At 38.1% G+C, this 13051-nt stretch overlaps 1 protein-coding gene across 7 annotated transcripts in view; it reads right to left on the reverse strand.

Annotated features, from left to right (window-relative positions):
- Nucleotides 1–13051, reverse strand: part of TBC1D4 (TBC1 domain family member 4) — a 200157-nt gene that overhangs the window by 82844 nt on the left and 104262 nt on the right. The gene's annotated exons all lie outside the window — the stretch shown is intronic.

The following is a 13051-nucleotide window of genomic DNA, read 5'->3' on the forward strand; positions in this document are numbered from 1 at the left end:
CTTCAATAAATGTTTAAAAATAGATATGACAGATATCAGCGTGAGAATAAGCTTCCTAAAACATATTTAAACAAAAAAGAACTGTATCAATTATTTTACAATTGATATAAGCTTCACTGCTTGATATTATTAATCTTTTATAATAACTATAGTAGGCAGAGCAAGATTTAGAGAAGTGTAAAAAAAAAAAAAAAAGTTGAGGAAAAACATTAGGGAACAAGTAAACTGAAAAACTGCCTAATGAGAAAGAATAGCAATTTAAACTAGTCTCACTCAAACAGAGACAGTATGGAAAAGAAATATATTTAGTTTGGAAGTAACGCGTGGCTTTAGGGGAAGGGTAGATTTCCTTTATAATTAATTCTGCTTGTTTAAGAAACCATTAAGATTAGTTTACAGACTATCCAGGCAACACAGGGATGATGTTGAAAGCGTAATCGTATGAAGTAAAATGCAGCATTTTGAGAAACGATTGATTTGGTCATTTAATGTTATAATTTTTAATTGAGCTTTTTAAAACTTCATCTTCATGTAATGGAAAATGCTGGGAAGATATATAGATGCCAAGTACCAGTTCATTTGTATTCAAGGAAACACTAATCATTCCCAGCCATTCTTCCAGCCCCAGTAGCCTCAGAAGCACACCCAGTTCGTGCTATGGTTTTTAGGGTGAAGCTGTTTGACAATCTCATTTTAACTTTTATCCTAAAATACTTCAGAGATTCTTTGTATTTAGTTAAAAATCTAAATTATTCTTTAAAGCAAATTTTCCACAGTAAAATAGAAGTCTAAAACTGAGTCTAGATTCAAAATAGAATAGAGTAATACACTGATTTGAAAATGATAGAACTGTAAAACTGTAAAACTAAGGGTCTCCTTAAGGAATCACCGGTCCCCACTGTCTTATTTTACAGATGTGGCAATAAACTGTTAACAACAGAAGTCAAACCACTGAAGAGGAAAAGAATGAGATTACAAGAGACTACACTATTGGGGCCAAAGAAAGCAAGAGTATCTCTGTGACTTAAACCAGAGTCATACAAGTAGCTTTGTTTTTGATCCTCGGGCTATGAGCCAAGACAGTTTCCTCTCAGACCAGGCTTTAGTTCTTAGATATTCTTGGCAACTTTGCTCCAAACCCATTTATGGTTCAGCTCTTTTCTAACTGCTGCCTTTTTGACGGCCTCTAAGTTAGGCCAAATTGTCAGAGAGACATTTCTTAAACCTTTCTACTAAGTTCTCTCCTCTCATGCTGTCTCACTGCTTCTCCAGTTGAATTCCTTCTGTAAAAGGTATGACTTGTGCCTTCTTATCCTATGACTGTTACAAATGTGTAAAAGTGATCAGATAGAAAATATAAAAGAGTAACTCACAGGAAAAAATCTGGGGAATCATGATTTGATAAAGAGAATGAGGCCGGGCGTAGTGGGTCACACCTGTAATCCCAGCACTTTGGGAGGCTGAGGCGAGGTAGGTGGATCACTTGAGGTCAGGAATTCAGGACCAGCCTGGCCAATATAGCAAAACCCCATCTCTATTAAAAACACAAAAATTAGCCAGGCATGGTGGTGCGCACCTGTAATCCCAGCTACTCCTGAGGCTGAGGCAGGAGAACCGCTTGAGCCTGGGAGGCAGAGGTTGCAGTGAGCAGAGATTGCACCACTGCACTCCAGCCTGAGCAACAGAGTGAGACTCTGTCTTAAAAAAAGAAAAGAGAAAAAAAGAGAGAGAGAATAAAATCTCCCCAAAAGTGGCTGAGTTTAGTGCTGGTGTAACAAGACAGAAGATGGCATGCTTGGGAAGAAGTCATATGACAAAGGAGCAGGCAAGAACCGTCACTTTCCAATTCCCTTTCAAAACCAAAGTCAGGTGGGGTGTGTTGGCTCACACCTATAATCCCAGTACTTTGTGGAGGCCAAGGCAGGAGAACTGCTTGAAACCAGGAGTTCAAGACCAGCCTGGGAAACATAGGGAGACTCCGTCTCTACAAAAAATTTAAACCAGGAAGGAGTTGTGGCACATGCCTGTAGCCCCAGCTACTTAGGAAGTTGAGGTGGGAGGATCACTTGAGCCTGGGAGGTCGAGGCTGCAGTGAACAGTGATCACATCATGCCACTGCATTATATAGCCTGGGTGACAGAGTGAGACCCTGTCTCACACACACACACACACACACACACACACACACACACACACAATCAAAATTATTATTTTTAAAAGGAAGCAGTCCATAGCTTCACATATTAGAAAAGTACACATCATGCTGTTAAACGGTTTCTACTTAAAGCCTGGGTCCAGTATCTATGTTTATCTATAGAAAAGATATGATACCCCCTAGGTCTCAGGTTTTTCATATGCAAAATGGAAATCACAATGTTTATCTGAAAGGCAACCTAAGAAAAATGAATTAGATGTGAAAATATGCCTGACACAGTGCTGCGACAATGAAAGCATTTAATAACGTTTAAATCAAAATATAATTCCAATGCGTGCTACATAAGAAGATGAAATAAGTGAGAAGCTATGGCTAAATCAAATTCCCTGCCTTCATGAAATTTAAATTGGGGTGGGGAGATAGGGAAGAAAAAATTAACAAGAGAAGTAAAATATAAGGGATTTTAGTGAACATTTCCAAGGAGAAAAATAATGCAGGGAAGGCGGAAATTTGGAAAGACATAAAATTTTGAGGAAAACCGTTGCAATTTTAGAGAAAGGACTATAAGATGATATATGAGTAGATATCTGAAGTCAGCAAGGTCATGAGCAATATAAATAACAAAGGGAGGAATGTTCTGGGCAGACAGAACATCAAGTACTAAGGCCCTGAAGCACAAATTTTCCTGGTATGTTCAGGGAACTGTGAGGAACCAGCATGGCTGGATTGGGAGTGAGTGAGCACGCGATTATGGGGGAGGCAGTTGTGGGAGACGTGGGAGATCTAAATCCTGCAGGGTCTTGAAAGGATTTTGGCTTCTACTCTTGGTGAGATAGAAAGCCCCTGGTACAGTGCAGTGCTCAGTGTGGAAATGACATGATCTAAGTTGCTTTCAAAAGAACCCTTTGGCTACTGTGTGGAATATGGACAAGGGTAATGGGCAGGTGTCTACTGCACTCATCCAGGGTGAGCCATTGGTGGCTCACACAGAAGCGACAGCAAGGGAGGCGGTTAGGCAGCTGCCAGCTTCTGGATATAATTTTAAAGGTACAGACATGATGATATGTTGATGAATCCAATGTGAGGTCCAGGAGAAGGAGAGCAGGCAAGGATGACATCACGGTTTAGGGCCACAGGAATTAGAAAAAATGGAGCGACAATAGGACAGACTTCAGGTGGGTGATGGCTTAAGAGATCAGGAGCCGCGTTCTGGACACATTAATTTTGAGAAGCTTACAGACATTCAAGAGGAGATGTCAGTAGGCAGTTGATTATATGTGTCTGGAGCTCCAGGATCAGGGCTGAGATAGAAAATTGGAAGTTATTAGCATCTAGATGGTATTTAAAGCCATGAGATTAGATGAGTTCATCAAGAGTATAGAAGACAGAGAGAGAAAGACAGAGACAGAGACATAGACAGCTAGGCAGACACACAGAGGGGGTTATCTCCAGGATCTAGCCCTGAAGCCATAGTGCTTACAGTTTGAAAGATGGAGAAATATGAAAGAAAGAAAATACAGCAAGAGCCAGGTATAAAACCAGGAGAGAATGGCATCCTGAAGTCAAGTAAGAAAGGTTTCCAAAAGAAAAGAGTAATCAACACGAGGTCACAGGTGACTTTGACAAGAAAAAATGATGGGAGCTAAGGACAAAAGCCTTAATGGAGTAGGTTCAAAAGAAATTTCAAGAACGAAATTCAAAGCAATAGGAACAGACAACTTATAAGGGCAGCAGTAGGAGAAACAAGTGAGTCAAGAGAGGGTTCTCTCTTGGAAGAAATGACAGCTTCCAATAGAGAATACATAATGGTGAAGGGGAAATCAATGATTTCAAGAAACAGGGCAGAATTGCTGGAGCAATGTCCTTAAGTAGGCAAGAGGGGACAGAATCTAGGCCCAAGGAAGAGGTTGAACTGAACTGGCAGTTTGAAAGGGAAAGGCAGAATAGAAAGGCACAGGTGCAGGCAGATGGGTGATGGCAGTTTATAGCATTTCTCCTCTGCTTTAATTTTCTCTGTAAAATAGCAAGCTTGCTCATTAGCTAAGATGAGGATGGGGAAGAAGATCTAACAGAATATTGAGCATCAACATAAAATTTAATTCTGGGCTGTTTGTGGGCTAAGTTGTGAGGTGAAGACATCTTTAGGATCCTCAAGCTTCCTGTGTTCTCTGGATTGCTAAATGTGACCCCTACATGGCATCAAGTATTTTAGGTAAAACTCAGGAATCAGCCACTAATTAGAAGAGCGGTTTGCCCCTGTAAAATGAACCCATGTAGGTAAAACTGTTTTCTCTGCCATTAGGAGAAACTGGGAGCTCTCCTATAAAAGTAATATTTGTATAAGGAATAAAGTTTGAAAAAGTTTGCATGTCGTTATGCAAAAATACTCTATTGTGTACCTTCTCAAAATAAGAAGAACATACTTTGATTTTAAAATATTTGTGTCACTTATGAAAAATAACCTTATATTTCTTTCCTTAGATATGGATATTTCTATGGGCATGATTTCTAAAACGGTGAAATTAGAAACAAAGTTATCAAAACAAGAAAGTAAAGCATCTCATAAACATGTAATCAAGAAAGTTAATGTTCCATTTTCTATATGGAACATTTCTATATGGAAAAATAAAGAACGTTCTTTATTTTTGAGATCCATGTTTTCAAATACAGCACATCCCTCTACCCAACTGCAAAGCATTTTCAATGTGAGATCAACCTACTATCTATTCAACCAGATGCTCTCTATTTATCAAATTAGTCCTATTATTTAAGGCTCACTTTTTTTTTTTTTTTTTTTTTTGAGACCAAGTCTCTCTCTGTCACCCAGGCTCAAGTGCAGTGGCACGATCTCAGCTCACTGCAGGCCTCCACCTAACAGGTTCAAGTGATTCTCCTGCCTCAGCCTCCCGAGTAGCTGGAATTACAGGCGCCCACCACGATGCCCGGCTAATTTTTGTATTTTTAGTAGAAACAGAGTTTCATCATGTTGGCCAGGCTGGTCTCAAACTCCTGACCTCAAGTGATCTGCCTGCCTCAGCCTCCCAAAGTGCTGGGATTATAGGCGTGAGCCTCCAAGCCTGGCCCTAAGGCTCATTTCTTGAAAAACATAGTTCAACACCACTTGTACTTGCTCCAAGAAACACTAGAGGGAGCTTTCCCACATAGACTAGTTTAAACCAAAAAAAAATTTTTTTAAAGGTTCTCACAATACTGAGAAAAAAATGCTCCCACTGTTTATAAAATATTATTACTACTGCTCTCATCTTAGGCCCATAAAAAGTAAATTAACTAGAATTTTAGCTGATTAGACAAGTTTGGCAATAAAATTAATAAGTTAATAAAATAAAGTTAGACTGAAAAAATTTGAATACAGCAAAATCAGGACTTGATGACATTTAATTTGCTAGATAGTTTAAAGCAGGACACAATAAACATAATAAGAAACATACGTCTTGGTCCTTCATCATGAAATAGGAAGTATAATCTAAACAAAATCCTAAAACTGAATATTTAATAGGTAGTTTTAACTTATGAAATGTCTGAATTCATGAGAAGAGAAGGTTTTAAGCAAGGCTTAATTGTGCAATGAAATAGGCCTTGGAAAACGAGGCAAAGGAGCGACGGCTCAGCCCAGAGGGATCTGGACATGACAAACTCTAGCTGAGATCAGTAGATAAAGCTGTAATATTATCAGGAAACAAAAAACGCCACACATTTCTCAGAAACCTATTTTTGTCCTGTCCTTCCACATTACTTCAGATATTTATACATCATAACAGATTATTCACCTTGCAGATGAAAATAATATGACATTCTTGAGCTTTTATTCAAAGACTTCAGGTCCTTATAAACATTATCATTAACTGCTAAAGGGGCGTATACCTCCCTTCTTCAAAGAAGAAAAATCCTAACCGCAGGCCATCAGGGATAAAAATGAAAACACACATTCACCTCTCTCCAAAATTAGGCTAGAAGGAAAGGCAATAGCAAGCAACCGGATGCTAATCTCTGACCCGGACTTGCACTTTTTGTGGGTGAAGGAAAGGCACTAGTCTCCCCACATAGTAACCATTCATATTGGAGCTCTAAATGCATAACCTCCAACCCTCACAGTAGAGGTCAACTCCTCCAAACAATGCAGGTCCTCATGGAGTGTGCCTGCTGTGGCTGCTCCTGGGGAATGAAAAATTAATCCTATGACATCTTGCAGCAAGACTGCCTTTCTGGCCCTCGTTCCTTCTTCCTGTCTGGGACTCTAGTGAACATCATCTACGAAAGGTTCTGATCAGAAAAGGCATTTTCAGAGCTGACACTGGCTGTTGAAAGTATGCTTCTTTGTTCATTAAATATCAAACGCTCCCTTCCCTCCCCTTCTCTTGCATGGGCCGGCAAAACGATACCAAGAGAAAGTGTATGATGGTTTACGTGACCCAAACAACAAAACTTTCTTTTCATCTTTGATTGCACAAAAGAATAAAAAGCTTGAGACTTTCAGCATCCTGGAGAAAGAATATGCTTCATCTATGCACCTCACACATATCTGACTTGAAATCAGATTAATAAATATAATACTTCCACAAGCAATACACCTCTATTTTTGAAGTCTCTGAAACATCACCATATTGCTTGAAAGCCACCTGGAAGCAGGAGCTGTGTCATGACTAGCTTTTGCCCAGCCCACGCCAGGCCCTGCCCACTCCGAATGCATGCCCTGTGGAAGGAGATGTCCTCTCTCCCTCAACAGAACTCAATCCCATGACATCATGACCTTTCAATTAATTTACCGTCCATCATTTGTTAATATTTCAAGTACATTCTAGAAACTCAGTATCCCAAAGCCCTTTCAAAAGAATTTTTACTTCTCAAATTTTATGTATGTCAAACATACATAAAATTTTAACTCCTTAAATGTCAAATTTTAACTCCTTAGAGAAGCGCTCACCTTAGAATTTCAAGTAGAATTTGTGACACTAAAGTATTTTTCAGGGCATAATAGCCTTAATTCTTTAATATCCAAAACACCTCCTTAGGTCTACATTAAAAAGATTAATGATTACAGCAATGCTTCCACTATAATCAATGAGACTGAAGATCAAAGAAAATAAGGAAATCTGTTCAGTGGTTCCTAACAGTTAGCCTGTATAATGTGATAATGGGGCCTGAAATAATTTTCATCAAAACTCCCAAACAAAGGATTTATCTGAGCTGCAGTCTTGCCAAATTTCACAACTTCAAAGTCAGAAACCAAATTCAAAGCAAACTCACAGCCCTCATTTTTTTTTCACACATGGACGGCTTTCAAGAAAGAATAAGATGAGCCCAATTGTAAATCATCTATAAATGATGTATCAGCTATAATAGACACTGTTTTGTCAAAACAGCACCCACTTCATTTAGAACAAATGGTTTCAGTGGATGCTGCCAATCCTTGCACCCTCCCCCAGGTCCGATCTTCCCATCCACCTGCCTCCAAAGTAGCCACAATAAACTGCAGGTAATCCAAGCTGGTCCAGTGACAGGTAAAGAGGTGCAACTGGCATGTGACCCAAACCAGGTAATGTGAGTTGCTCCCTAATATTTTTCCAACAACAGAAGACAAGACACAGCTGTGTCGCATCTGAAGCCTCAAGTATTAAGGAAATTAGTCTGGTACCATACTCCTTCACTGCAGAGAGCCAGTCTGCAGTAACAAAATAAAACCAAGAGGAAAATGAAATTAGATCCAAAATGTGGAGAGACAGAGTCTTAGTGGGGTCCAGTCCCTGGCTGTGAACATCCTTAGAGGTGTGGTAAATGAGCTCTTCGTCTCCTCCAATTCTGGGGGCCACTCCAGGGTCCTTTCACATAGGTGACAGTTTTCACCCTTGTGTCTAAGAGTTCTAACCAGTACACAACTCTAGGAGAATATATATTAACACAGTAGTTAAAGAATCAGTTAATGTTATATATAACCTGTTGAACCCAATCGTTGGGATTGGGTTCATCTGCAATGACTGAAACCCAAAATAGCAATTGATTACACAAAACAGAAGTTTATTTCCCTGTCATATGAAACATGAAAGTGTAGTTAGGGGTTTGGGGCTGTTTTCATCATGGTACTTCATCGCTTGTCATTAAATATCAAAGGTGCAGGTGCCTTCTATCTTGTTTCTCTGTCTTGGGGGCCTCAACTCCATGGTTTAAAATAGTTGCAACTGTATTCCAGGGAGCAGGATACAAAGAAGGAATTAATAATAAGAAAAAGAAATAGAGGACATTCCCCTACTGCCCCACCCCCGCCACACACACACATAACGGATTCTCTCTTATTTAAGGAAGGTTTCTTAAGCAAGCTGCCACAAAACAAATCTACTTACACCCCAGTGGCCAGAAGCAGGGGCACTCCTAGCAACAAGAGAAGCTAGGAAATGTAGTCTTGACTCTAGACAGCCATTTACCTAGTTCAAAATTCCGTTACTGGAGAAGAAGGAAGAACAGACAACAGGAACAACCTGTATTCTTTTCATAATGATCAATTATGCATTCGAGACAAGGCAATACATCAGAGCTCTTCAACAAAGAAAAGCTGGGGATAAATGCAAGTCAAAATATTTAAGTTACGTATTGCTTCTAAAAAGAAAGAACTCAAGTCAAAGCTGCAGAGATATGTCCTTAAGAAAAGTAAGGCTGAACTAGGTGTTTCAAAACTTTCTGAAATTGAAAAAAAACAAACAAAAAAAACAGAAATCTTATGATCAACCTTCAAAGACTGTCACAGGACTATTCCTTTCCACCCAAAGATAACAAGGCACATGTGATGGTAATATCACTAAGCTACATCTACAGACATACTGAAATTTATAAATATCTTTTCCAAATACAATCATGTTCTTCTGGTGACTTTTTTTTTTTTTTTTTTTTTGAGATGGAATCTCACTGTGTCACCCAGGCTGGAGTGCAATGGTGCGATCTTGGCTCACTGCAACCTCCGCCTCCCGGGCTCAAGCAATTCTCCTGCCTCAGCCTTCTAAGTAGCTGGAATTACAGGCATGTGCCACCATGTCTGGCTAATTTTTGTATTTTTAGTAGAGACGAGATGGGGTTTCGCCTTGTTGGCCAGGCTGGTCTCGAACTCCCGACCTCAGGTGATCTGCCGGCCTCAGCCTCCCAAAGTTCTGGGATTACAGGCATATGCCACTGCACCTGACCTTCTGGTGACTTTTAAGTAAACTTTTACATTTCTATAGAGACAGTAATAGGGCAATAACCCACAAGTAACCATCTAAAACTTACTTCAACCAGTAATATGTTTCTGTATGTATTATTCTGGTACAGTCACAAAGCAACGTAATTAATCAATAACTATAATATAAATTAAATTTCTTAATTTCATTTCAGCTTAGGAAATATAGATCAATGCATTCCAATAGGCCAAACACAGAGAATAGCACCACGTGTGTAACCAGCATTTATCCTGTCACAAAAATTTACTGAGCCACTGAGGGTTAACTGTGTTGTTTACAACTTTTCATTTTAATCATTTGGAGCATGTATATACATCTCTGTCTTCATAAACAGTACATATTAGGCATAATATAAATTTTTCTGTCTGATTCAAAGTGTGAACATCAAGTCTTCAGTGCAACACAAGATTCTCTAGTTCCTAGCCAGCTGCTAAATAAATATCAAAAACTGTTGGCGCAGTACAGTGGAGAACTTTAAACTTCAAACAGAGTGAGGCCGTTAAATGGCAAATAGGCCCCAGATTGTATCCGGGAAACATACCTTTTTATGAAAGCTGGAGCTCTATGTGAATGACAGCTATGGCCATCTGCTACTTGTGAGACTTTGTTCTCCAAAACTATAGAACGAAGAGGTCTGATATACAAATTATTTTCTGATTCTCTGCTAACACCATGCTTTGAATCTGCTAACACCATGCTTGTTTCTAGAAGAAAATGTCTCAGAAATTTTCTTTAATGCAGGTTTCAAAATGGCCCTGAAAGTCAATGGGAACAAAAGGGCCCACATGCAACAATTATGTGATGCAAATACCACTGCACCATCCCATGGACACTACAACTATACCTCAAACACAAATGAGCAAAGACAAGACATTCGGTTACTCTACTAACTATTCAAGTATGACTTCACTGATAAAGACCAACCCAAAAATATATATTATATATATAATATAGATAAATATTCTGATTGGTCTTTTAAATATATATATTATATATATATTTTCTGATTGGTCTTTATCAGTATGTGTGTGTGTGTGTGTGTGTGTGTGTGCATCTATCTATCTATCCATTTATCTATCTATATTAACCCAGCATCTTTCTATCTACCTATCTATCTACATATCTATCATAAACCGGGCCTGATAGAGTTCACTGGTGAATCTTTGCTACAATGAATATATAAAAGTAGCATACAATTATATATTAATGGCATGCAAAATATATTTCTAATTGCTACAAACTATTTATTGCCTTAAGTTTCTCTTTCAAATATAAACATGATTTGGGGGTTTCATACCTTAAAAGTTTCAAAGCCATAAATTACAATTACTGTAATATGTTAAAGAGTAGTACATTAGTACTATGGCTATATGTGGCTTTTTGTTAGTGTAAAATACATCAGCATGATTTTACTCCATATCTTTTGCTCAATCTTCGCCTTCGTTTTCCACACATACCAGCTTATGTAATAAACGCACGTCAATATATTTTAAAGTTCAATTTTACTAAAAGTTGGTTTAAGTTATTGAAAATTCTTCAAATGCATATTAACTCTATATTAATAACTAGAAACTTTTGGAATGTTTTGTTTTAAAATGATCAGCTTTTGAAAAAAATACAAAAATCACCTACTCATTCTTATGTTGCTTCCTCTTGATCTCTAGATTTTCATAAAATTCCATGGTTAGAAAAAGGAAACAAAGATCACTGAACTAATTACCTGAACAATGAGAGAAAACATTAAATAGTGTAACAGATTTGTGGTCGGTAGTCATCAGTGATACAGATGGAAATCTGGGCATGACAATAGAATTTTTTCTTTTGTTAACTAAAAAGATAAACAGATACCTAGCTCTCTTTTAGTGTAGGAGTTAGCATAATGAAGGGAAAAAGTTGATCACAATGATAGCTGTGTAGGAATGAGGACCTATGTTAAAACTTTTACATTCAATAATTCTTATTCTCACAACTATCCAAGATATAGGGCCTATTACTGCCACTGTGAAAATAAATTGGTCTATCTTCTCAATTTTTCTATACTTCTAAATGTGCTCTAAAAAATTATCTATTAAAAACTAATAAACTGGAAAACTGATGGCCATCAAGTGTTTGTTTCAAGTTTAGAAGATTCACATCAAATACATATCCAGCTGAAGAAAATAAACAGGTTTTGAATAGAACTTAGAATCTAGAATTTCTACAATACCTTTCAAAGCTTCATATTTAAGCTTCTGCAAAACGTTCAACATTTGCAGTATGGCAGTTTTATAACTATTGATGCAAATTGGGTGAATTTAGTATTTAACAAGTCTTACTTCTATTTTCAGGTACAAAATGAACTAATTTAGGTGTTGAGCAACATTAAAAAAACAGTATATAAACATCTCAATTACATAACATCATGACTGAATTTAACATCAGAAACTTCTACAAAGATCTTCTATAAATTGCTACATGATAAACAAGAAAATTAAAATCCAGAGAAGCAAAATGACTAGCTCAAAATCACAAAGCTAAATTATTACTTGATTTACACAAACGTGAATTTTTATACATACACACATGCACACACACACACACACAGCTTTTCAAGATATGTCTAAAAAAGTACATCTCTAGTGTTCGATGAAATCAATATGTTCAATGTCAAATATTATCAAAATGTATGACAGTATATTCATTTGTGTTACTGTCTTTTTAAAGTCTGCCAACCTCACTAGATTTCAAAGAATATGACAGCAGGAAAATATATATTTTGTTCACCACTAAATACCCCATGTCTGTCACAATGCCTAACATGAGTTCAATACTTAATAAATATTTGATGACTGAATAAACACTTTAAGAATCCAACAGCCTCTTCTGAAACATGGAATCTCATAAACCAAAATGTCGATTTGACTTACATCTATTACAAACATAGCACGGACCAACCTATTGAGCAAAGACTAAGCACTATTAAAATATTTCATGGTTAATTGACATTAGAAGTTCTTGAGTCCTTAAATAGCCTCATGTCAGAAAATGATTATCAGTCTCAAAGAGAGCCCTTTCACTCTCCTGGGTCAGCTAAAACTCCCAGTTTTAGTTGATAAAAATCAACTAAACAACACATTTACCATTACTGATAAAATTAAGATATCTAAAAGAAAGCTAGTGTTGAAGTATATCAGTTTTGTTCATATGACTCTTTTTTTTTTTTTTTTGAGAAAGAGTCTTGCTCTGTTGCCCAGGCTGGAGTGCAGTGGTGCAGTCTTGGCTCACCGCAATCTCTGCTACCCAGATTCAAGTGATTCTCATGCTTCAACCTCCGAAGTGGCCTGGTTAACCTTTGTATTTTTAGTAGAGACGGGGTTTCACTGTGTTGGCCAGGTAGGTCTCGAACTCCTGGCCTCAAGTGATCCACCTGCCTCGGCCTCCCAAAGTGCTGGGATTACAGGCGTGAGCCACCGTGCCTAGCCTCATCTGACCCTTCTATTAAGAGGCAGACATGCCTGTAATCCCAGCACTTTGGGAGGCCGAGGCGGGTGGATCACCTGAGGTCAGGGGTTCAAGACCAGCCTGACCAATATGGTGAAACCCCATCTCTACTAAAAACACAAAAAATTAGCCAGACATGGTGGCTGGTGCCTGTAATCCCAGCTACTCGGGAGGCTGAGGCAAGAGAATCACT

Source organism: Pan troglodytes, chromosome 14, assembly GCF_028858775.2.
Source record: "Pan troglodytes isolate AG18354 chromosome 14, NHGRI_mPanTro3-v2.0_pri, whole genome shotgun sequence".
Classification (NCBI taxonomy): Eukaryota; Metazoa; Chordata; class Mammalia; order Primates; family Hominidae; genus Pan; species Pan troglodytes.